Source organism: Panthera leo, chromosome B1 (assembly GCF_018350215.1).
Source record: "Panthera leo isolate Ple1 chromosome B1, P.leo_Ple1_pat1.1, whole genome shotgun sequence".
NCBI lineage: Eukaryota > Metazoa > Chordata > Mammalia > Carnivora > Felidae > Panthera > Panthera leo.
The window spans coordinates 171810967-171833169 of NC_056682.1; the positions used below are offsets into that span (position 1 = coordinate 171810967).

Here is a 22203-nt window from a genome sequence, read left to right on the forward strand (position 1 = left end):
TGTGGGTAAAGCTGGCCCTTTCTATCTCTCATGAGATTACAAGTAGATGCTGGGCAAGGATGCAGTCATCCAATGCTTGACTAGGGTTACAAGATCAGCCCAAAGTAGCTCACTCACATGGCTGGTAAGTTGGTGTGGTTGTCGATGGAGGCTTTTGTTCCTCTCCACATGTTCCCTTCATAGAGGTGCTTGAGTGGAGTGGTGTGTAGACTAGCTTCCCCTATGGCACACAAACCAAAAGAATGAGGTGGAAAGCTGCAATCAGTGCCTTTATGACCTAGCCTCAGAAGTCACATGCCTTCAGCTGTATTCTATGGATCAGCTTAGTCCTGAATCAAAAGTGCTGGAGGTGGACTACATTTACAGAGGTGAGAATCATTGGAGTTTACCTTGGAAGCTACCTACCAAGGATCCTAACATCTTGATTTTTCCTGTAGTTTACTTTATTAAAGCAAATATTGATAATTTTGCAACAACCCATATGATTCTAGTTGTGACATACTGTTGTTTTAAACACAGCTGTGTTTGCAAACACATCTGTGCACAGGAGTGCTCTCAAGCATATAAGACTTTTTTAAAAAATGTTTATTTATATTTGAGAGAGAGAGAGAGCAGGGGAGGGGCAGAGAGTGAGGGAGACACAGAACCTGAAGCAGGTTCCAGGCTCCGAGCTGTCAGCACAGAGCCCCATGCAGGGCTCCAACCCATCAGCAGTGAGATCATGACCTGAGACAAAATCGGATGTTCAACCTTAACCAACTGAGCCACCCAGGCGCCCAAAGACTTTGTTCCACAAATTAAAGTTCCACAAATTCAAGATCCTTTGCTATAGCAACATGAACTTCATTAGGGCCTTAGATTCCACCTCAAGCTCTCTAAATTTGAGTAGAGTTCAAGATGTCAGATTAAGGGCCAAGAAGTTTGACTTCTATTTACTTGTAATCTGTTAATTAACTAGTAAACACTTTTTTTTTTTTTTTTTTTACCAGAAACCTTAAATTATTTAGAAATCTTTAGCTGTGTAAAGATTTACACATGAAAAATATCTTTCAGATTATATTACTAATTTGCTAAAGGTGACTCAATCAGTTGAAATGATTTACTAAGTAGCTGGGTAGAAATTCGTTAAGGTCACTAAATCAGGATAAGGAAAACAGTTTCTTAGTAGTTTTCACCGCTTCTGGAGGATAGGCAGAGAGGATCTGCCTTTGTGAAATCTTTGTTTGCAACTTACACTTTTACTTGCCACTGGTCCTGTTCTAATTAAAGTTTGTTAATTCCTGGGCCTAAGAAACAATAGGGTAGCTGTTAAGTTTTGCCAAATTGGGAAATTTCCGGGGCCCCAAAGGTTTAGCTGGTAGACTAAGAAGGCCAGAATGGGAGAGCAGGAAGCACCAACTTGGTCCAAAAATAACTAGGGTTCTTACTCCCCTAATAGTATTCCTGCAATTAAAGCTTAGGGGTGCCGCCCAACAATGCTTACCCCCTCCCTGTTCACTGTCTCCCGACCCGCAAGTCATCGATGGTGACATAGTCTCTTTTTCTAAGCTTAATTTTAATTTTTTTTTTTTTTCAACATTTTTTATTTATTTTTGGGACAGAGAGAGACAGAGCATGAACGGGGGAGGGGCAGAGAGAGAGGGAGACACAGAATCGGAAACAGGCTCCAGGCTCCGAGCCATCAGCCCAGAGCCTGACGCGGGGCTCGAACTCACGGACCGCGAGATCGTGACCTGGCTGAAGTCGGACGCTTAACCGACTGCGCCACCCAGGCGCCCCTCTAAGCTTAATTTTAGACAGCTTTCCGGGTGCAAAAACATTAGGGCAGGGTAGAGAAGATCAATAACTGCTACATCTGACATACTTTTGTGCATCAGACTAAATACTCATCTCCTAATTTTCACTCGGGCCTGAGTGATAAAAAAAATAAAAATCTCTACTGAGGTACCCTTTCTCAGCACCCGTGAACTTGAGCCCACCTCTACTTCTACCCTCGCAATTCTAAGGACTCGGGTCAGAGAAAGCCACCAGCTCAGACAAAGGGAAACGCACAGCAAAGGACGTTGTCCACCAAAGACAAAACAGAGGCTACGCTGGTCAGTTAAACAAACCGGGGCCTCGCCCTCCTCACTTCACAGAGCTCGGCCCCACCCCTCCCAACCGGAACTGCAACCCCCGCGCCGTGCGCCCCCACGAATAGCGTGTCGCTCGCGCCCGCCCCGCCTCCTCCAACGCACTGGGCAGGCGCGGGGTGCGCGCATGCTCCGCAGGCGGGCTGCTGGGGTCTCGAGTCGCTGCAATCTGTTGCGCCGCCGCCCGCGGGAGCCGGCAGATCCGGGTCTCGTGGCTTAGAGTGACGTGGTCAGTCGAATCAAAACAGAGGAGGGGAGGAAGTCAGCGGCCAGGAGCAGCAGCGGCCGCGGCGTCCCGAGCAGCCGCAGCGTTCCGGAAGCTTCAGGCGGTTTTTCTGCCGAGCCTGGGTCCCGGCCCCCATCCTCCCCGCCCCGTCGGTTGTTGTCTGGGCGGGTGAGTGTCTCCCCCTCTACCACCGCCGTTTGCCGGCCCACCCTCCCGTCACCCTGTTTTTCTTGGGGGTTCCTCAGGCTCTGGGGAACTGCGGCGGCTGCGGCAGAGCGGGGCTGGCTTCTCAGGCTTGGTGGTTCTTCGGCCGGGCTGGTGACTGCACCGGGAGAAGCCCGCTGCTGCCGAGTCCGCGCCCCCCGGCGAAGAGCGAGGCAGAGAACCTGCAATTTGGCTCTCTCTGCAGGAAACCAGAGTCGGGGCTTGGCAGGAAAGTGGACGGTAGCCACGGGTGGTTTTATTTTTAGGGCAAGACCGTCAGCTCGGGTGGAGGCGTATAATGGAGTAAAAAGAAGAGAATCGTAGCTGAAAGGAAAAACCCACAAACCCTGAAACCTACACTCTGTCATTTACCTCTATTTCTCTAGGTTTGATGAAGTCATTAGGATGCGTCCTTTGTTGTGATTGATGAGCCAGGAAAGCTGCCATCCAGAAAGCGGGAGCTTTTTTAGCTCTTATTGTGGTGGGAGTTTAAAGAATTCCTTTTTTCTGTTCAGTTAGTAGAACCGGAGCTGACAGTAAAGAGGTAGTACCCTTTATAAAGATAGATAATGTGCGATAAACTGGTTACCGGAGTACCTGAAGTCCAGTGTTGACGTTTAAAGCCAAAGTTTTCCAAAGTGGCTGTTTCTGTGTGTGTTAGGATTTTAGCCAAGATGATGTTTGTTAGCTGTAGAAAGTCGATAGGATGTTTTCACTTGTCCTAGTTTGCCGAATCGAAGATTCGGCCTTATTAGAATGTCTTGGTTTTGCATGGAGAGCCAGATGAGCCTCACGCACGTAATATCTGCGTTTGTTGAAGAGACCTTCCAGTTTTTGTGTGTTATTGTTATAAACCGTTGCCAGCTCTACATGCACGATAACTTGAGGTGTAAGGACGGTGGAAGACCTTTCAGGTGTTTTAGTCTTTAGACCCTATTCAGTGGCGGTTGCAGAAAGCTTGTGTTCTCTTTGACTTCAGGTGGCCGGCCACGCAGATTCTTCTAGTGTAGGCTGCTTCAAACCCCGCCACCCTCTGCGCCCCTCGACAGCACAGAGACAAGAGGACCAAACCTCCTTTTTGCCCTAAGTTGGTGTTTAAAAAAAGAAGATTTTGTTGTTGTTGTTTGGTCCCCAGAAAACTGATTAATTGAGGTGTTTGTTTGGTAAATGGCAAGAAAGGAGAAAACACGTATGTGCTAATTGATTGCCCCTTATGAAATCCAGAAAGAGTACTTAGGAATTTAGGCTACTCCCTTGAAGGGTGTAACCTTGGGTGGTATAACATGGATCACTTCTTAACGAATTTCTTTCTCCTATATGTGCAATTGAGATCTTTTTTCTTAATACCACAGTTGGAATCCTGCTGATTTAGAAAAATGAAATTGTTTTCTTGAAGTTCTTTTTTTTTTTTTACCTTTTATGTAACCTGTAACTGAATATTTTTGCTTATATGCAATAATTTGTAATAATTGGAGAATTATTACAATTAATAAACAAGAAAATAAGTCATTGATAATCCTGCCATCCAGAGATGACCAAAATGTTAGTGGTTTATATCCTTCCAGACTTCTTTTTTGCAGTTAGACATTTTATTCAAAAATGGTATCATAACTGCATATGCTTTTCTGTAACCTTGCTTTTTCGCATAGTAGTACTTTGGAGTAACAAAATGTATATTTTAACAGGTACGGACTTTTGGAACCTATCTTTTAGGGTATATTCACTGTATATTTGCCAAACCTTTCCTCCCAAACTTTTATGATAGTACAAAGAAGTTAATATGCATTGTGTAGCCGTGGTTTTCTTGTTTAACCCTTGGGAGAGCAGGCACAAAATAGCCTAAGTTGATAACAGCTAGTTTAAAAGAGTTTTGCTAATTTAGTGATTTGATTCAGGTAAAGCTTTAGTTCTGTTCCATAGCTACACTGTGGTCCAAATGCTGACCAGCTGTCCAGGCCTCCGTTAGTGAGGTCCTGAAAGATTTGACTTTATGAATCACACTGAAGAGTCTTGGATGTATGCCCGTTTAGCCCAGTGCCTTTTTGGTGGTGCCAAAAGAGAAGGAAATGTTCCCTTCACCTCAGCTTCAAAAGATAAGTACTGTCTAGGAAGTATCCTAAGTATACTAATAACCTATTTACATCTGTTAGTTGTGAACTACCTAGAACCTTTAAGTCTATTTTTATTCTGTATCTCTTGGGTAATTAGTCCCAGATGCTTACTACTTATTTTGTGACTTAGTTCTTTTTCTTTGACTTACCTTAATTGGAGTGTTTATATTCTAAATTTGGCCATTACTACCCATCGCTACCGCCTCTACCTTTGTCACCTTTCACCATATCTGGCCTACTGTAGTAACCTCCTGACCTCCCTGCCTCCACTTTGGCTTTTTATGGTAATTCCCCTTACCACAGCCCAGAGATCCTTTAAAGTGTAAATTATGTTGCCTTGTTTTTGGAGAGCCTTTCATCACATTCAGAATAAAATACAAACGACGTGTTCTGGAACAGCCTCCTTCCCTTAACTCACCTTGTATCGCTCTGCCTAGATTAGTACCCTAGGGCCTGGCCATGTCTGTTCCTGTGTTCTAGACCCACTAGGACAAGCTGGGAACTTGCTAGGCTTGTTCCTGCCTTAGGGCATTTGAGCTTGCTGTACCCTGTGGCTTCAGTATTCTCCCAGATCTTGCTATGGCTGATTCCATCATGACATTCAGGTTTCAGATGTTTCTTTGAGGAAATTTCTCCCCAGTTATCTCTCCATTCTCTTTTATTTTATTCATAACATTTTGCACTATCTGGAATTTCCCTATTTTTTTAATATTCTGGTTCCTATGCTAGAAGTTAAACTGAAAATTGGGATCCTGCGGATGTTTTCCTATTCTCTGCCTAGTAGGTACTTAATGAATGTTAGTTGAATGAATGAACTTGCTGAACATGTCTGTATTCCTCTAGAACATACTGTCAGTTTTAGATAAGCCCTTTATATAGAAGAATCCTAGTTTTGAGTCTTTTTTTTTTTTTTTTTTTTTTTAATAGGACGGTGCCTTGATTCTCTTACTTCAGTAATTCTTGATGTTTGGGCCAGAGCATGGCTACATTCTACTTTAGAACTGTAGAATTAATCCCTGGGAGGAATGGGTTCCAGGAATCTGCATTTTCAACAAGCCCTTGAGGTGATTTTAATGCATATCAAAGTTTGAGAATGTTTCTTAATATTTTAATGGCTTTTCTCTGGGAGATTACTTCTTGCTTTGTAGTAATAATGATAGCTACCATTTTGGGGAACTCTCTTACGTGTTAGGTACTATGCTAAAAAATTACATGTTTTTCAGTTAACTGTAGATGTAGAACAACTCTGACGTAGGTATTCCTACTTCCATTTTACACATGAAGGAACTGTGACATGGTAAGTGGCAGAAAGTTGGACTTGAACATATCTGTTAATCACCATACCCTACTGCCTCTGAACTAGCGTTTAGAATTGTACACAGTACTTTGGTTTTGATAGACCATGTTTTTGTTAAGGGCAAGATAGTGTATTCTATCTCATTTCCAATCCAATCCTAATGAAGTCCATTGGTTTGTTGGTCTTTTTGCTGAAGTTGCACAGGCAAAGTTGCAGAGGGAGAGGACCTCTGTAAAGACTCCTAGGTCTTCTTGCTTTGTTGTATTGAGAGCCTACCAGGCTTAAAGTAAATTTTAAGTATTTGAAGTTTTCTCCTTCCTGTGCATTACCTTGTCTTCCACACACCAAAAACCTACCACTTTCTGTCTGCTTATGTAGTCATTTGAATTCTTTCTGTATTTTCTCCATTGATGTGAGTGATTAACTATTTGGACTATCATTGGATCATTGTAAACTGAATAGATTTTTCACTGCAAGACCCCTTTCTAAATGAGCTAAAAAAATGTTAAATTTGATTGGTGTGTTGATTTTTTTGAGGTGGGGGAACTTAATCTAGAAAAATACCGGTTGTCTTTAGTTTCTTCCTAGTGTTTAAGCTTAGCTAACTGTGTTTATCTTTGGAGGCTCAGGTCACACATGACCTTTACCAGAGCTCTGTCCTCACCCACCTCAGGCTTCTGTAAATAGCAATGTTTCTGATCCCATCACTTCACTTTCTGTATTTAATTGTCTGTGGCTATTTGGCCTATTTGATCGGAAGACCCATGAGGTCAGGGAGGACCAGTTAGACAATCAGTAGGCATGTTGATGTAATAAATAAAAGAAGAAAAATAACAACTTTAATCTGTGTTTGTAAAAAATGGTACATCGCTAAAAGGAATTATTTGTGATCTTTTCCCATATAATTTAATAGGACTTAGAACAAAACCTCAATACAAGACCCTAAATTGTCCAAATTAATAAATAGTGATATATTGGTATATGAAATATAAAGATTTTGCAGAAAGTGAAGCACTCCCAACTGTTCTTTGTTATATTTTGGCTTCTATAAGGACTTTTTATGACCATAAAACTTCTTAGATGATTAACTGATACATGCTACAGGCTTATAAGTAAAGGTATTCTTTTGATACGTGTTTATGTGCATATTCGTGTTTTGGCCCACATAATAAGTACTAACCATATGAATGGTTGTTTCTGTAGTTGGGCACCTATCAGCAGATCCTCCATTTGGATAAAGAGCAGTTTGGGCACTTTAAAAGCCATTTTGAAAAAGGGCTGAAAATTAGTTGAGTCTTAAATTAAACTGTGGTTACCTGCCTGAATATCAGTAATAGTGGCATTTACCTTTTATGGCTATATTTGCCAGCCCCTTGAATTCCTTCACACACTTCCCATGTACTTGTCACATCAGTCCTCCAAGTCAGATACTGTTATTCCTAATTTACACTGCAGGAAATAGGCTCTGACCAGTTAGGTAAGTTGCCCAGGGTAAAGCCACTGGTACTGTTGGGATTCAAACCCAATTTTCCCCTGACCCAAAGCTCATGGACTTTATATGGCAGCAGTATCGACTGATCTTCCATGATCATAGAAGTTATAGTAAGTAAACCTACTTTTTACAGCTGTCAGAATATGCTAGTAGAACTCCTTTCATGAATTGAAGATGGGTTTCTAATAGCCCCTGTGTTTTGTTTTTTTTTTTTTAACATAAGAGATGCTTGTTATGAAAAGCTGCAAGACGGTAGTATATGAAGCCCAACACAACAAAATCTGTAATCTTCTCATTCAGAAGTTATCTCTGTACATGGCATTTTCTTCCAGTCTTTTATTTATTTATTTAAAATGAATCTTTGGGGGACGTCTGGGTGGCTCAGTCGGTTGAGCATCTGACTCTTGATTTCAGCTCAGGTCGTGATCTTGAGATCCATAGGATCGAGCCCCGTGTTGCACTCTGTACTGACAGCGCACAGCCTACTTGGGATTCTCTCTCTACTCTCTCTCTGCCCCACCCTCCCCCCAAAATAAATAAATAAACTTAAAAAAAATTTTTAAAATAAAAAATAAACTTCATCTTTGGTGTAAATAAGATGTAATACCCACATAAGCTTGTATCTTAGTTTAGTTTTGTGGGGTTTTGTTTTTGTTTTTGTTTTAATGAGCTTTTTACCATGGCCTTAGAAACTTTCTACTTTCTTGATTTCTAGAAACTTTTTTATTTTTAACTGGCTACATTTTTTTTTTTATTTTTTTAAAATCTTTCTTTCTCTTTTTAGTAATCTCTGCACCCAACCTGAGGCTCAAACTCAAGATCCCAAGATCAAGAGCCGCTCACTCTTCTGATTGAGCCAGCCAGGCACCCCTTAACTGGCTATATTTTAGAAGATATTTTGAATAAGCTTGATTACTTGGAGTTTTCATTTAATGTTGGACATGAGTGTAGTTGCCAGTTTCACCATTATAAATGATACTGTGATGAACCATGGCTTTAAAAGTTAACCTAAGCTCTGAATGATTAGAGCAACCAGTCTAATTCTTTTTTTTAAGTTATGTTTAAGACTTTTTAATGATTTGAAATGTAGTGATTTTAATCGTAATTTGACAAGTATATACAGTATACATGTATTTGTGATGCCTAGAAAATTTACATGAGAGTTTTTAATAGAGATTACCTCAGAGGGGAGAAAAGTACTTTTAACTTTATTTTTAAAAAGAGAAAACTTCTTGTATTTGAATTTTGAAACTATAAATGTGTATTGTTTAAAAAAAAAATCAAGTCCTGGGGCACCTGGCTGGCTCAGTTGGTTGAGCATCCAACATCCGCTCAGGTCGTGATCTCAACAGTTTGTGAGTTTGAGCCCTGCATCAGGCTTGCTGCTGTTAGCACAGAGCCTGTTTCAGATATCCTGTTCTCCTCTCTTCTGTCTCTTTCCCCGCTCCTGCTCACGCTCTCATTTTAAAAAATTAAAAAATAAATGTAAAAAAATCAACTCCTTTGAAAAATTAAAATCTTGCTTCTAAACTAAAACCTAATTTTTAGATGTGTAATAGGGTTTCTATTGTGTTAATAACATTTTAAACCTCAGTGCTCTTGTTTTGGAGAAAGTTCCCTTCTCATAGCTTATTTTCCTACTGAATTTTCATTTCCTATTTTAAATTTAGGTCGTGGCACAGATGTGAGTCTCAGCTTTTTAAAAATACAAAATGAAGCTGGTTTTTGCTTGACTGCACTCATTGATAAGTACTACATGTGCAGTGTTTTCAGAATTTAACAGCTTAAAATAAAGATGTTTCAAATCAAGATAGGAAAGCAGTAAGCATCTTCCTGGTATATGCAACAGACTTAGAGGTGTTCTGGCTGCTAGCTTGTTTTATATTACTATATACTTTTTAAAACACAAGTTAATTTTTTTACATAGTATGTATTTTGTTGCTTTGTTACTCTTAGCAAAGGTAATATAAAAGAAACTGACTTGCTTAAAATTTTGAAGACAAAAAAAATCTGTGGTGTTTATTCAAATTTCATTTTTTAACAATATTGGTTTCTTTATCACATTGGGTCTAAGCATTTTTCCTGTCATCATGAGTGGCATTTATGTGCATCTGTCTATAAATGTGTTATCTAGGTTGTAGCATGGATGAGAGGGATTACATGAATTGGGAGAGCAGTAACCATATTTCTTTCTGTTCAAGAAATTATATAAGCAAGCAAATGAATGAGAGAAAAAGTCTTGATTCCACTCTTTGAATGATGTAAATTATTCACAAACTTGTAATATTACTTGTGATGTACTTCACAATTTCAGAACACACTAGTACTGTATTTTGTAATAAGAGCTGTTGAAAATTGCTTTCTTAACATAAGTAACCTGTATCCACTATGATTTGGTATTACATAGTATGGAGTTTTTATATCATCTTCTGTTGAATTTTTCTGTTTGTAACTTAGGAAAAACAGACTTTTTTCCTTAGTTTAAAAGTTTTTTATTCAGGGGACGCCTGGCTGGCTCAGTTGGAAGAGCATGCGACTCTAGATCTTGGGGTCTTGATTTCAAGCCTCATGTTGGGTATAGAGATTACTTTAAAAAGTAAATGAAAAACTTAAAACGTTTTTTAAATTCAGAACATGTCTAATAAGTATTCTTGTGTAAATTTTAGAAAACATTTTAGAATATGAAAAATTTGGTTATGATGTTGGATACAAAGATGGTTCATTTGAAAAGTTTTCCTTTATTTGACCATTCACAATAAATTTTACAGACCATTCACAATAAATAAATAAATAAAAGACTGAAAGAGAATCTTTGGGACTGTACAAAAGTAAGGAACATCCAGGGAAGGTCAGGAAATTCCTAGGTGAGGGACCAAGATTCAGAACAGAAGACTTCTTTCTGCTTTGTATCTTTTATGCAGAAGAGCGATAGCTGAGCCCCAGGGGAATACAAACCTGCCAAAGCAGTATACAGAGATCTCAGGCTGAGAGTTCAAGATAAATTTAAAACGTAAGGGCTTAAGACTTGAATTGGCCCAGAGCATTTTACAGCTTATAAAGCACTCTTACACATTCTTGCTTGGTCTTCGAAACAACCCTTTAAAAAGAATAGTTTCAGTTATTGCTCTTGTTTTATAGATAGGGAAAGTGAAGTCAAAGAGAAGCTAATTTATCCTTTTCTCAGCACTGCTGTAACTTGAATTGTTTATCTAAGATGTATTCTGCTATCCCATGATGTTTTAGCCTAAGGTGATTCCTAGAATACAATCAAATATAGGTAAAGGAAGAAAAAGGTCACTGAGGAAAGAGAAGGTAGTGTCTAAGACATAGGGAAATCGAGTACATTAACTGCGAGTTTCTAGAATAGTGGTGGCAGCCCTGGGGTGGACCTTTTATAGAATCCTGCAGAGATATTGGAGGAATTAAGGAGCTGAAGAAATTCTTGATGTCCTTGAAGAGTTAAGCTTTTAGAAGCGATGGGTGGAAGGTTAGTTGAGGAGAGAAATAATTCTTTGATTTTGAGCTTTCTCCTGAGAGGTCACTTGTCTGTGACATTTATTTTGGCTGTTAATTATACACTGGTATGTAATTATTATATGAGTTAATTATAATTAATAATTGATTGCAGCTCTTAGAGGTAAGGGATGCCTTTTATTTCTTTTATATCCTCCTCTGAACTCTTCTGCCAGTTACTTAGTCCCCCGAAGCCTTGTTAGATATATACTTCAGAGGAAAGGAGAAGTGAGAGAAGACATGGCTTTGAATCACACCTCTGCTTTGTGACACTGGGTAAGTCACTGAGGCTCTCCGGACCTCAGTTCTTCTCTGTTTAAATGAATAGGTGAGAACTGCTGCATCCCCAAAGTTTTAATAGTAACACTTGTGAAGTTGTGATTTGTTGAATTATGAGTAAATGAAGGCTTGTCATCCTCATACATGTAGGTAATGTATACCCTACCTATACAGTGATATCTTGCACAGACCTATTGGTAACACTCATCTTGTTTCTTGTATACATTCCCATTACACTCTGTGGAAAATAAGTATTTTGTTGTTATTCTTTCTAGCCTGCTTTGGTCTCTTCCTTTTGAATAGTATGCTCTTTCTGAAAGAGTGCCTTGAAGCTTTTTGTAATCCTGTAAAAATATTTTGTAAGAATTTCAGAGATGGTTCTTATTGTACTTTCTCTTATAAATAGCTCATTCTAGGTGGAACAATATAGGGTCATCCTATTGGATCAGTATAGGGAATATTATAGGGAATTTGTAATTATAATTGCTTGGTTAGTAATTTGAGTTTTAAAATTTGTTGTGATAGAATTCAGGGAGTCTCAACTCCAAAGCACAGAGATTGTAATATTTAGGGTATATAATGGAATTTAATTTCAACATTTAAATTATTTTATTTTATTTTATTTTATTTTTTTGAAGTTTCTTTATTTAGAGAGAGCTCACATGACCAGGGGAGGGGCAGAGAGAGAATTCTAAGTAGGCTCTGCACTGCCAGCACAAAGCCTGATGTGGGGCTTGATCTCAGGAACTGTGAGATCATGACCTGAGCCAAAATCAAGAGTCAGACGCTTAACCAGCTGAGCCACCCAGGTGCTCCTCAACATTTAAATTAAAAACATAAAATGTCTTTAACTTCTCCCAGACATAGCTTTAGCACAGTTTTTAGCAAATGATTAACTAATTTGAACTTGTGTCTGCATCCTTTTCTTGTCTACTTCCCATCAGAGATGCAAATGTAGTTTAAGTGAAAAGTAAGTCATTGATAAGAAGTAATAGGAAGTCAGTTGATAGTCATCTAATTTCTGTACTGCTCTGAAGTTGTCTTTGTAAGATTGAAAGAAATGTCACTAGCATGATTGGTCATATCAGAAAGATGTGGAATGAGCCCTGGTCAGGAATTTACATTGTCTCTTCCTGTCCAGAGTTCATCTCATACTAGATGTGTGATCATGGTCAAATTGCTAGCTTCCCTGAACCTATTTTTCTCATTTATGTCTTATGTTATGTTTGTTATGTTATGTTTTAGAGAGAGTGAGTGCGTGCATGCACGAGTGGGAAAGGGACAGAGGCAGAGGGGGAGAGAATCTTAAGCAGGCTCCATGCTCAGCACAGAGCTGAATGTGGGGCTTGATCTGACAACTGTGAGATCACGACCTGAGCCGAATCAAGAGTCAGATGCTTAACCAATTAAGCCACCTGGGTGCCCCCTATTTTCCTTATTTAAAAACAGGGATAATTTTCCTGCTTTGACTTTGTCAGAAGGGGTGTTGATAGCATGTGAAAGTAGTTAAGCTACAGGCAACTATAAACTACAGGTATGGCTATGTTTGCTTGAGATCCATTTCTGATAAAAGAATAGAGCAAGTGAATATGTGTTGTGTATGAGTGAATTTGAACACCTTATTACATTGAGATGTTGGATCATCTGATAAAATTAATCCCAACCGTTTAATTGTAGTATATTAGTATATAGCATGATAATGATATTTTACTCGAATTGATAGACAAATATTTTGTTCTCCATGTTTAATATGAAAGATGGCCAAAGTTTTGGGATATCTCTTCTCTTTTGTTTGGTCAGTTGTCTAATTTACTATGGAATAAAAACCTCTGCATAAAAACTTGGGGTCAGAAAGCTGTTTCTAGAAGGAAATTATTTTTAGAGATGAGTAATTCCCTATATGATATAATTGGGAACAAGGTTAAGAATAAGAGTGGAAAGCAAACTCAAGTGTAGTCTCCCTGAATGTCCTGGAAGCAGTTCTAGCAGTTTCTGGCATTTGGTTCACTTTCTTGGTTTTATAACTTTCAAGTTTTCATCAGTAGAATTGATGCTTTTTAGAAAAAAATGCATAGAATACTTATTCTGAGTTCCCCATTTCATTGACCATCATTTCTATTTTCTGTCTTAAACAAACTGCATGCATTCTAAATTGTTACTTTGCATTGTGCTCTTGCTGTGGGTGTTTATTTTTATTTTTTTGAAGGGAAAGAATTTTGATACCGTTCTTGATCACTGTAAAGATTCGATTGGCTGTTTGAAAAGTTGATTTCATCATAAATCACTTTCTTAAAATCACAGTAGAAAGATTATTTTCATCCTTCTTGAAACAGCCTTGGTTATCCCTGCTTTCTCAAGAAGAGCCCTATGTTTGCATGGAGGGAAACTGAAGTGTGTTTTGTTTTTCTTTAAAACTGTAGTAAAAAAAAAAAAACCTTAAGTATGTTTGAAATTTTTGGTACTAAAAGGTAAAATAGTATAATGAGTTCCTGTGTACCCATCAACTGGCTTCAACAATTATTTAACTCATGGCTGTTTTATTTTGTGTATTCTTCTCCCTTGCAGGATTATTTTCAACTAGTTTCCAGGCATTATATCTCGGTAACTGAAAATACCTAGTAGGATCTCTCAGAGATAAGGACTCTTTTTAGATGTGTAATTGACATTGTAGTTATGTTAAAAAAAAAAAAAAAAAATTAGTAATTCCTAAATGTTATTTGACCCAGTCAGTATTCAAAGTTCCTTGTTCTTGCATAAATGTCCTCTTATAATGTTTGAATCAGGATTCAAACAAGGTCTGTACATTGCATTTAATTGATGCCTCCTAAATCTCTTAACCATATCCCTGCCATATCTTAATGTTTTATTTATTTACTTTTTGCCATTTATTTACTGGTAAATCTGAGTTAGTTTTCCTGGGTTTAGCTGCAGTATCCAGAAATTTTTTCCTTATTATAAGAGTTCATGTGTGATCATTATATGATACTTCAAAAATAAAATGTGTAGGGATACCTGGGTGGCTCAGACAGCTCAGAGCCTGGAGCCTGCTTTGGATTCTGTGTCTCCCTCTCTTTATGCCCCTCCCCCACTTGTGCTCACTCGTTCTCTCTCTCAAAAATAAGTGAATAAACTTTTTTAAAAAGTTAAAAAAAATAAAATGTATAAAGGGAAAGGTAAAATCCTGTCACCTAGAGATACCCAAGGTTGAAGTTTTTGGTATGCATGCTTTCAACTTTTTTGAGTTTGTGTTTTCTTGTGCTTTTTTAACCATGTGCATGTGCTATGCTTATTTTTATATACTATTTGATATACTTTAATATTGTGTTGTGATCATTTCCCCATGTCATTATGAAAGAAAATGAAACATTTGGCTGCCTAATACTTCATAGAATGTATCATAATTTAACCATTCCCTTTTACCCATTTAGATTGTTCTAGTTTTTCACTGTTATGAGAACCATCTTTGTACATAATTCTTTGTGTTTCAGATTTTTAAAAATAGAAACTGAGTTATTCAGAGGCCACGAACCTTTTTTAACTTCTGGATTCATATTGCCATAAAAATTATTATAATTTGTAATCTCAAATGCATTCTACAATTTATTTAAGAATCTGTTTGCATATGCTCTGTTATTAAGATGCCTTTGTGAGCCATATTAGTTGAATGTGGTTTTTCCCCAATTCTTTTGCTCTTTTTATTTTATTTGGGTTTTTTTTTTTAACTTACACGATATTATGTTGTAAATTTGTTGGTATTTTCCGTTGTGTGTGGGTAGTTCTTCCACAATGGTCAAATAAATATTCACCTAAATTGCCTTCTAGAATTACTGATGGGTTTTTTCCTTCTTAACTGTTAGTAGGTTTTCCTAAGACCATTTATTAAAATACTGATTCCTTCATTCATTTGTGATTTAAGCTTTGATGTATAGATAAATACATTTTGTGGTTGGTATGTTCAGAAAATTCTATAAAAAGAATTTATTTCTTATTTCCTAGGTTTACTTATTTACTAGGTTGTTGTATTATCTTTATCCCTCTCCTTCCTCCACCTTTGTTTTTCTGCTTGTCATCCCACCTATGATGTGCATCCAAGATGTCTTTGATTCTGGATTTGCCCTGGGAAAACAAAACTAGTCCAGTCCTTGTCTTTTTCTTTTTTGTCTGTATATAAAAAAATTTTTTTTTGAGTGTTTATTTATTTTTGAGAGAGACAGAGACAGAATGTGAGTGGGTTAGGGGCAGAGAGAGAGGGAGACACAGAATCTGAAACAGACTCCAGGCTCTGAGCTGTCAGCACAGAGCCCGATGCAGGGCTCGAACTCACAGAGCTGTGAGATCATGACCTTGAGTCATGAGCTGTCAGCACAGAGCCCAATGCAGGGCTCGAACTCAGGAACGGTGAGATCATGACCTGAGCTGAAGTTGGATGCTCAACCTACTGAGCCATCCAGGTGCCCCTGTGTATTTTTTTTAAAACATTTTTTGTTAAAGTTTATTTATTTTGAGAGAGGGAGAGAACACGAGCAGGGTAGGGGCAGAGAGGGAGGGAGAGAGAGAATCCCAAGCAGGCTCCATACTGTCAGTGCAGAACCCGAGTTGGGGCTCAAACTCAGGAACTGTGACATCATGACCTGAGCTGAAATCAAGAGTTGGATGCCTAACTGACTGAGCCACCCAGGTGCCCCTGCCTTCATTTTAAACTCAGTTTGACAAAGCATTATATAAACATTGATAGTTTGTGGTATTTATACTGTTATTTCAGCATTTTGATTTCTCTTTTTAAAGTTTCTACCAGAGAGTGAGTAGGAGCAGGGAAAGGTCAACTTTTTTTTATTAAGTTTTTAATTTTAATTCCAGTATAGTAAACATACGGTGTTATATTAGTTGCAGGTGTACAATACAGTGATTCAGTAATTGTGTACATTACTCAGTGCTCACTCATCATGATAAGTGTACATATTCTTTAGGGAAAGATAAACTTTGGAAAACTGAGTTTGCAAAGAATGATTATCTCAGATTTAGGGCAAAGACTGATTTTAGAAGTATCCATGTATATACTTAGTAATTTCTTGTTGATATGATTTGTTTCATTTTGTAATACATTTACTTATAAAGTTTAGAAGCCCTTTTATTATATATTAAGTCTAGCCAACAAATTCAGCGATGACAGAGGGTCAGAGGGTTACAAGAGAAAATTGAGATGCATTTATTTGTTCCTAGAGCTAATGGTTCTGGCAGTGGGAAGAACAAGAAACTTCCAGTAAGGTTATTCTTTTAAAAAGTTAATATTTTTTTGAATAGTTCAGAAGTGTTGTTACTACTTCTGTCCCCTAGCCACCCTTTCCAGAGGCAACCAATTATATAATTACTTTTAAATACTAAATTCTTAAGGTTTTAGACCATTTGCAAACCTCTCTCTATAGATAAAAATTCATGTTTAAGTTATTAATGTGTGGGAGTTTTGGCAACAACCTTTAGTATTTCGGGTAGAATCATTTGTTTAATGTGTACATGAATGTTTATATGTATATACAAATTGACATACCCTTACGTAAATATATAATTTGATTCAAGCAGTAAAATGTAGTATGGAAACTTAGGAAAAGAAGAAGAAGAAAACATCATCTGATCTCCTTAACAGAACCAGTACAGTCATTTTAACGTAGCATAATTCTTCCCTGGGTTTAAATTCTGGACATATAGTAATTCTACATACTTTTTTTTTTTTTCTTTAACCACAAGAATTTCACATTGCGCATACTGAATTTCTGACTCATTTCTTATGAAGGAAATGAATTTTTAGTAATATTGCTCTTGGAAGCAGGGTAGGGAACTAACCTTTATTGAAGAAGAGAAACAACTAGAGATTGGCAAAAAAGTAGGGAGTTTAAATAAGGGTACATATTTTTATAATTCAGCCTTGAGAAAAATAAAGTAAAAATCAAGTTGTAGTAATTCTGGATTGTTAGAACTGATTGTTTTCCCCTCCTCCTCCTACTCTTCCTCCTATTCCGCCTTTTTTGTAAGTTAAGTGATAAACCCAATGTGGGGCTTGAACTCATGACCCTAAGATTAAGGGTTACATGCTCCACTGACTGAGCCAGCCTGGACCCCTATTTTAAGGAATGGATCCAAGATGTATAAAGGATAAGCTGACATTTTGTTATGTTTTTATGTGGCTACCAGAGGGAATTTATTTTAAAAGGAAAGTTTGTGGTATGCTAAGTCATGCTAAGTTTATGTTGAGACCTCAGTGAAGCAGGTACAGCAGAGGCCAGAGACTCTAAGTCATAAAATGTAAAGGGATTGACACATCGAAAGGCCTAGTATACAGTACTCTACTTCAAGTAAAAATTAATTTATTAGCCTCTTGATAGAATTATAGGGAGGGTGATCCCAAAAAGTTTCTGGAGAGCAATGGATAATTGTGGAATTAATAGTATATTACCCAATATTACTAATTTAAGATAAGTAAAATGTCAGTAATCTATTTCTTTTTATCATTTGTAAGGACTTACCTAGGATCACCTGGAAGTAGTATTAGTCTGCTTTGTCTTCTCTGATCCGTGATAAGTTTTGTGTTCTTTCTTTGTTTTTGATGTCCTTGACAGTTTTGAAGGAGTATTGATTAGGTGTTTGTAGAATTTCTCAGTTTGGGTTTGATGATTTTTTCTCATGATTAGACTTAGTGTTTGGGGGGAAGAATACCACAGACATGAACTGCCCTTCTCATCACATATTAATAAAGAGTACATAATATCAGCATGATTTATCACTCATGATATATACCTTGATCTTTTGGTTAAGGTAGTATTTGCTAGGTTTCTCCACTATAAAGTCACCTTTGCTTTCTATATTCTACTCTTTATAAGTAAGTCACTAAGTCAAGTCCACACTCAAGGTCAGAGGAGAGTTAAGCTTTACCTCTTCGAGGGGTTAAATCTACTTACAGTATTTGGAATTCTGTACGGAAGATTTATTCCTTTCCATCGTTCTGCTTTCCCCGCTCTGTTGGAGTATTTAAAAATAAATCACAGATAAAACACACGTCAGTGACAAGAACATTTTTAGAGTTTTTTTTTTTCTTTCTTTCTTTCTTTTTTTTTTTTTTTTTTTTTTTTGAGTAACTCTACACCCAACATGGGGCCTGAATTCACGGCCCCAAGATCAAGAAGCATGCTCTATGGACTGAGCCAGCCAGGTACCCCTGCAGTTTTGATACATATTGCCAAATTACTTTTCCAAAGTGTTGTAGCTATTAGCTGTAGGACTTAGCAGTGTATGAGTAAACTTTCATTGTTCTTTGTGTTTTGTTTTCAGGTAAAAGTTCACATTGATTTGCAGGTATTTGATGACATAGTTAAGGTGAGGGTTTTTTCTTTTAAATTTTTTTTTTTTTTAACGTTTATTTATTTTTGAGACAGAGAGAGACAGAGCATGAACGGGGGAGGGTCAGAGAGAAGGAGACACAGAATCTGAAACAGGCTCCAGGCTCTGAGCTGTCAGCACAGAGCCCGACGCAGGGCTCGAACTCATGGACCGCGAGATCATGACCTGAGCCGAAGTCAGCCGCTTAACTGAGCCACCCAGGCGCCCCGAGGTTTTTTTTTTTTAAGTAAACTACCTCCCAATTTGGGGTTCAAATTCAAGATCAAGAGTCCCAGGCTCTACCACTGAGCCAGCCAGGTGCCCCAGGGTGACTTTTTTTTTTATGTTTGTTAATTAACTATGACTCTTATGGGAATTATCTTTTCCCTTTGGCTTTACCTATTTCAAAAATTTTTTAGAGCCTCTCTTGGCTATTTTAACTCTTTGTCTTTTAGAGATGTAAGAGATTTATTTACCATTTTGCTTACTAGCCGTTAATATTTATATATTTATATTTATGTTTATTTTTGAGAGAGAGAGAGAGAGAGAGAGACAGAGTGCGAGCAGAGGAGGGGCAGAGAGGGAGACAGAATCTGAAGCAGGCTTCGGGCTCTGAGCTGTGAGCTCAGAGCCCTATGTGGGGCTCAAACTCATGAGCCATGAGATCATGACCTGAGCTGAAGTCAGACACTTAATCCACTGAGCCACCCAGGTGCCCCTAGCCCTTAATTTTAATTATCTTCAGGGTTTTGTCTTTTATTCAGTTTTCATGACCATATCCTCTTTCTTAGTCTTGTTGTATTTAAAAATTTTTTTCCTTGTTTCTCTTACATTTTACCTATTGGTAGGAAATTTGCTATCCATTGGTTAAGAAGTAAACAATTTAAGGCCATTTATAAAGTTCATGTAATGGTAATTCCATTCCAAATTAATGTGAGAACTATTATAGGTTAATCTAGGATATGATTGGATTATATCCTTTAAAAATTCATGAGTGAATCTTCCAAGCATTTTGTGTTAAAAGTACTTTTAAAATATTTACTATTTTGCAATGTGTTATAAAAATTGCTAACCCATTTGAAAGCGACTTTTATCACCTTGAAACCTATGTTAACATTTTGCTACATTTGGGAATTTTTGTTACTCCCAGGTATTTGTAAAATACTCTCTCTTAAAATAATTTAGGGGGCGCCTGGGTGGCGCAGTCGGTTAAGCGTCCGACTTCAGCCAGGTCACGATCTCGCGGTCCGTGAGTTCGAGCCCCGCGTCAGGCTCTGGGCTGATGGCTCGGAGCCTGGAGCCTGTTTCGGATTCTGTGTCTCCCTCTCTCTCTGCCCCTCCCCCGTTCATGCTCTGTCTCTCTCTGTCCCAAAAATAAATAAAAAACGTTGAAAAAAAAAAATAATTTAGAATATAATAGTGTCTTAAAAGGATCTCACCAAACCAAATATTTTCTTCTGTAAGAGGAACCACGTACAGAAAATGAAAACTCACATATGCATACTAACATAGAAATGCTTTCTTCCCTAAATCTTTAATGGCTTGGAAGACAATTTTTTTTTCACGTGAATCCTTGACCTCTATGGCAACAAAAAATAGCTCCAAAATAAAAGAAAATTTAAGTAATTTAAATAAAATTATCAATTAAATTTGACTCCCCAGAGGTGAAATAAGGTAAATTAAACCCACCCAGGATGAGCTGGAGTGTTTAAGGTTCTAATAGCAGATTATAAACCGGTTAACAGCACTGGAAAATTCCCTCAGCATATAGAAACAGGATGACTCAACTGACATATTGCAGCTGAACTCTACTGGGAAAGGTTTGTTATTTGCAGTGGAAGGAGGAAATGACCCGGATCAGAGCATTTGCCCTCCCAACATTCAGAGTGTATTATTTCACTTCTTTTCTATGGTAGGAGTTGTTTAAGAGAGGATAGTTTGAGAGCTTTAGATGTGTGCATTTGTTTTGCCCTTTTAAGGCCTAAAAAGCAACCTTTAGGGGCTCCTGGTGACTCAGTCGGTTAGGCATCTGACTCTTGATTACAGCTCAGGTTATGAACTCACGGTTTGTAGTATTAAGCCTCGTGTGGGCCCTGCACTGACATTGCAGAGCCTGCTTGGGATTCTCTCTCCCTATCTCTCTGCTCCTCCCCTACTTGCTCTCTGTCTCACTCTCAAAATAAATAAAAATAAACTTTAAAAAAGTTGCTCTATTGTGGGCAAGACAGAACTGAGTTACTGAATCAGAATCTTGGTATGATAGAATTTATTTCAGGGTGTTTTACAAATACCTAGAATTTATGTCAAGGTACAGAAAGGTATTTTACAAATACCTAAGGGTATTAAAACAATTCTTTTGATGTCCTTGTTTCAGAGTTGTTCACCTCCTCAATATATATCCTAATGTGAGAACAGTGCTAAAGAATACCAAAATCATGAGCTTGACTCTTACAAACAACCAGCTTTATTGCAATTGGTCATAAAATGTCAAAGTCGTGAAAATATGAACAATACACTGAAAAAAATCAAAATAATCCAGGGGAGGAGGGGAGGAATTACACATGGGCATAGATAAAATAGATGAAATGAAACAGGCCATTGGTTGATAACTACTGAAGTTGGGTGACAGCTTCTGGAGAGTTCCTACACAATTCTACTTTTTCATATTTTGAAATTTTTAATAATTTATACATTAGAATCTTCCTTTTACAGTTAATACTTGCGATAGCAATCTGACTGTGGGCATAAATTAACCAACAGTTTATAGGTTGCTTTTTTTTTTTTTTTTTTTTAATGTATGTTTATTTTGAGAGCCGCTTAACCGACTGGGCCACGCAGGTGCCTCTGATAGAGCGACTTCTTAATGTCTCTGGACACATGAGATTTATTTTATTACTATTATATTTTAATGTTTATTTTTCTGAGAGAGAGAGAGAGAAAGAGAGTGTGAGTGGAGGAGGGGCAGAGAGAGAGGGAGACACAGAACCTGAAGCCGGCTCCAGGCTCCGAGCTGTTAGCACAGAGCCTAATGCAGGGCTTAAACCCACGGACCTGAGTTGAGGTCAGATGCTTGACTGACTGAGCCACCCAGGGTCCCTGGACACACGAGATTTAAATGTGAGGTAGGATTGGTTAAGTTTTTTTGCTCTAGTGCTTAGCTGCTTGTGTGCACTGATGCTTGTTCTGAGGTCCTAGCCAAAAGAGAACTGTTTCCATTCTGTTTTCAAAAAACAAATAATTTTAAGTGGAAACTACTAACTGAAAACTGAATAGTACTTAAAACAGCTCAAGTTTATGTGAGGAAAGTTCCACAGAAGCATAGCGCTGTTGAAGAATGTCCTGTTTATAAGTGCGTTTTCTCATTTTACTGGAACTAGTTAATACTGACATATACTTTAAAATTCTAGGTGATTTACATGCTCCTGGCATATAGATACAGAGAAAAGAAACTTCAGAAATTCAACAAATATTTATTAATGGCTGTGGCTTAAGCAGCAAAGGAGTTGTTTGGAGACAGAGTGATGACTAAAATAGGTTCCTGCCCTCAAGAAGCTGTGGACTTTTTGCAGGTGGAGGTGATG

The 22203-nt window shown here is 37.9% G+C and overlaps 1 protein-coding gene across 4 annotated transcripts in view; it reads left to right on the top strand.

The window, feature by feature from the left end:
- Nucleotides 1-294: 294 nt before the first annotated feature.
- SMIM14 (small integral membrane protein 14) overlaps nucleotides 295-22203 on the top strand; it is a 78437-nt gene continuing 56528 nt past the window's right edge. The window contains exons 1-2 of one of the 4 annotated variants that reach the window (XM_042936581.1): nucleotides 2267-2526; nucleotides 18575-18619. The gene's annotated coding sequence lies outside the window, so the exon portion shown is untranslated. Of the gene's footprint in view, nucleotides 369-2266; nucleotides 2527-11151; nucleotides 11252-18574; nucleotides 18620-22203 lie in introns of those variants that run through there. The other 3 variants (XM_042936579.1, XM_042936577.1, XM_042936580.1) reach the window with 3 other exon arrangements.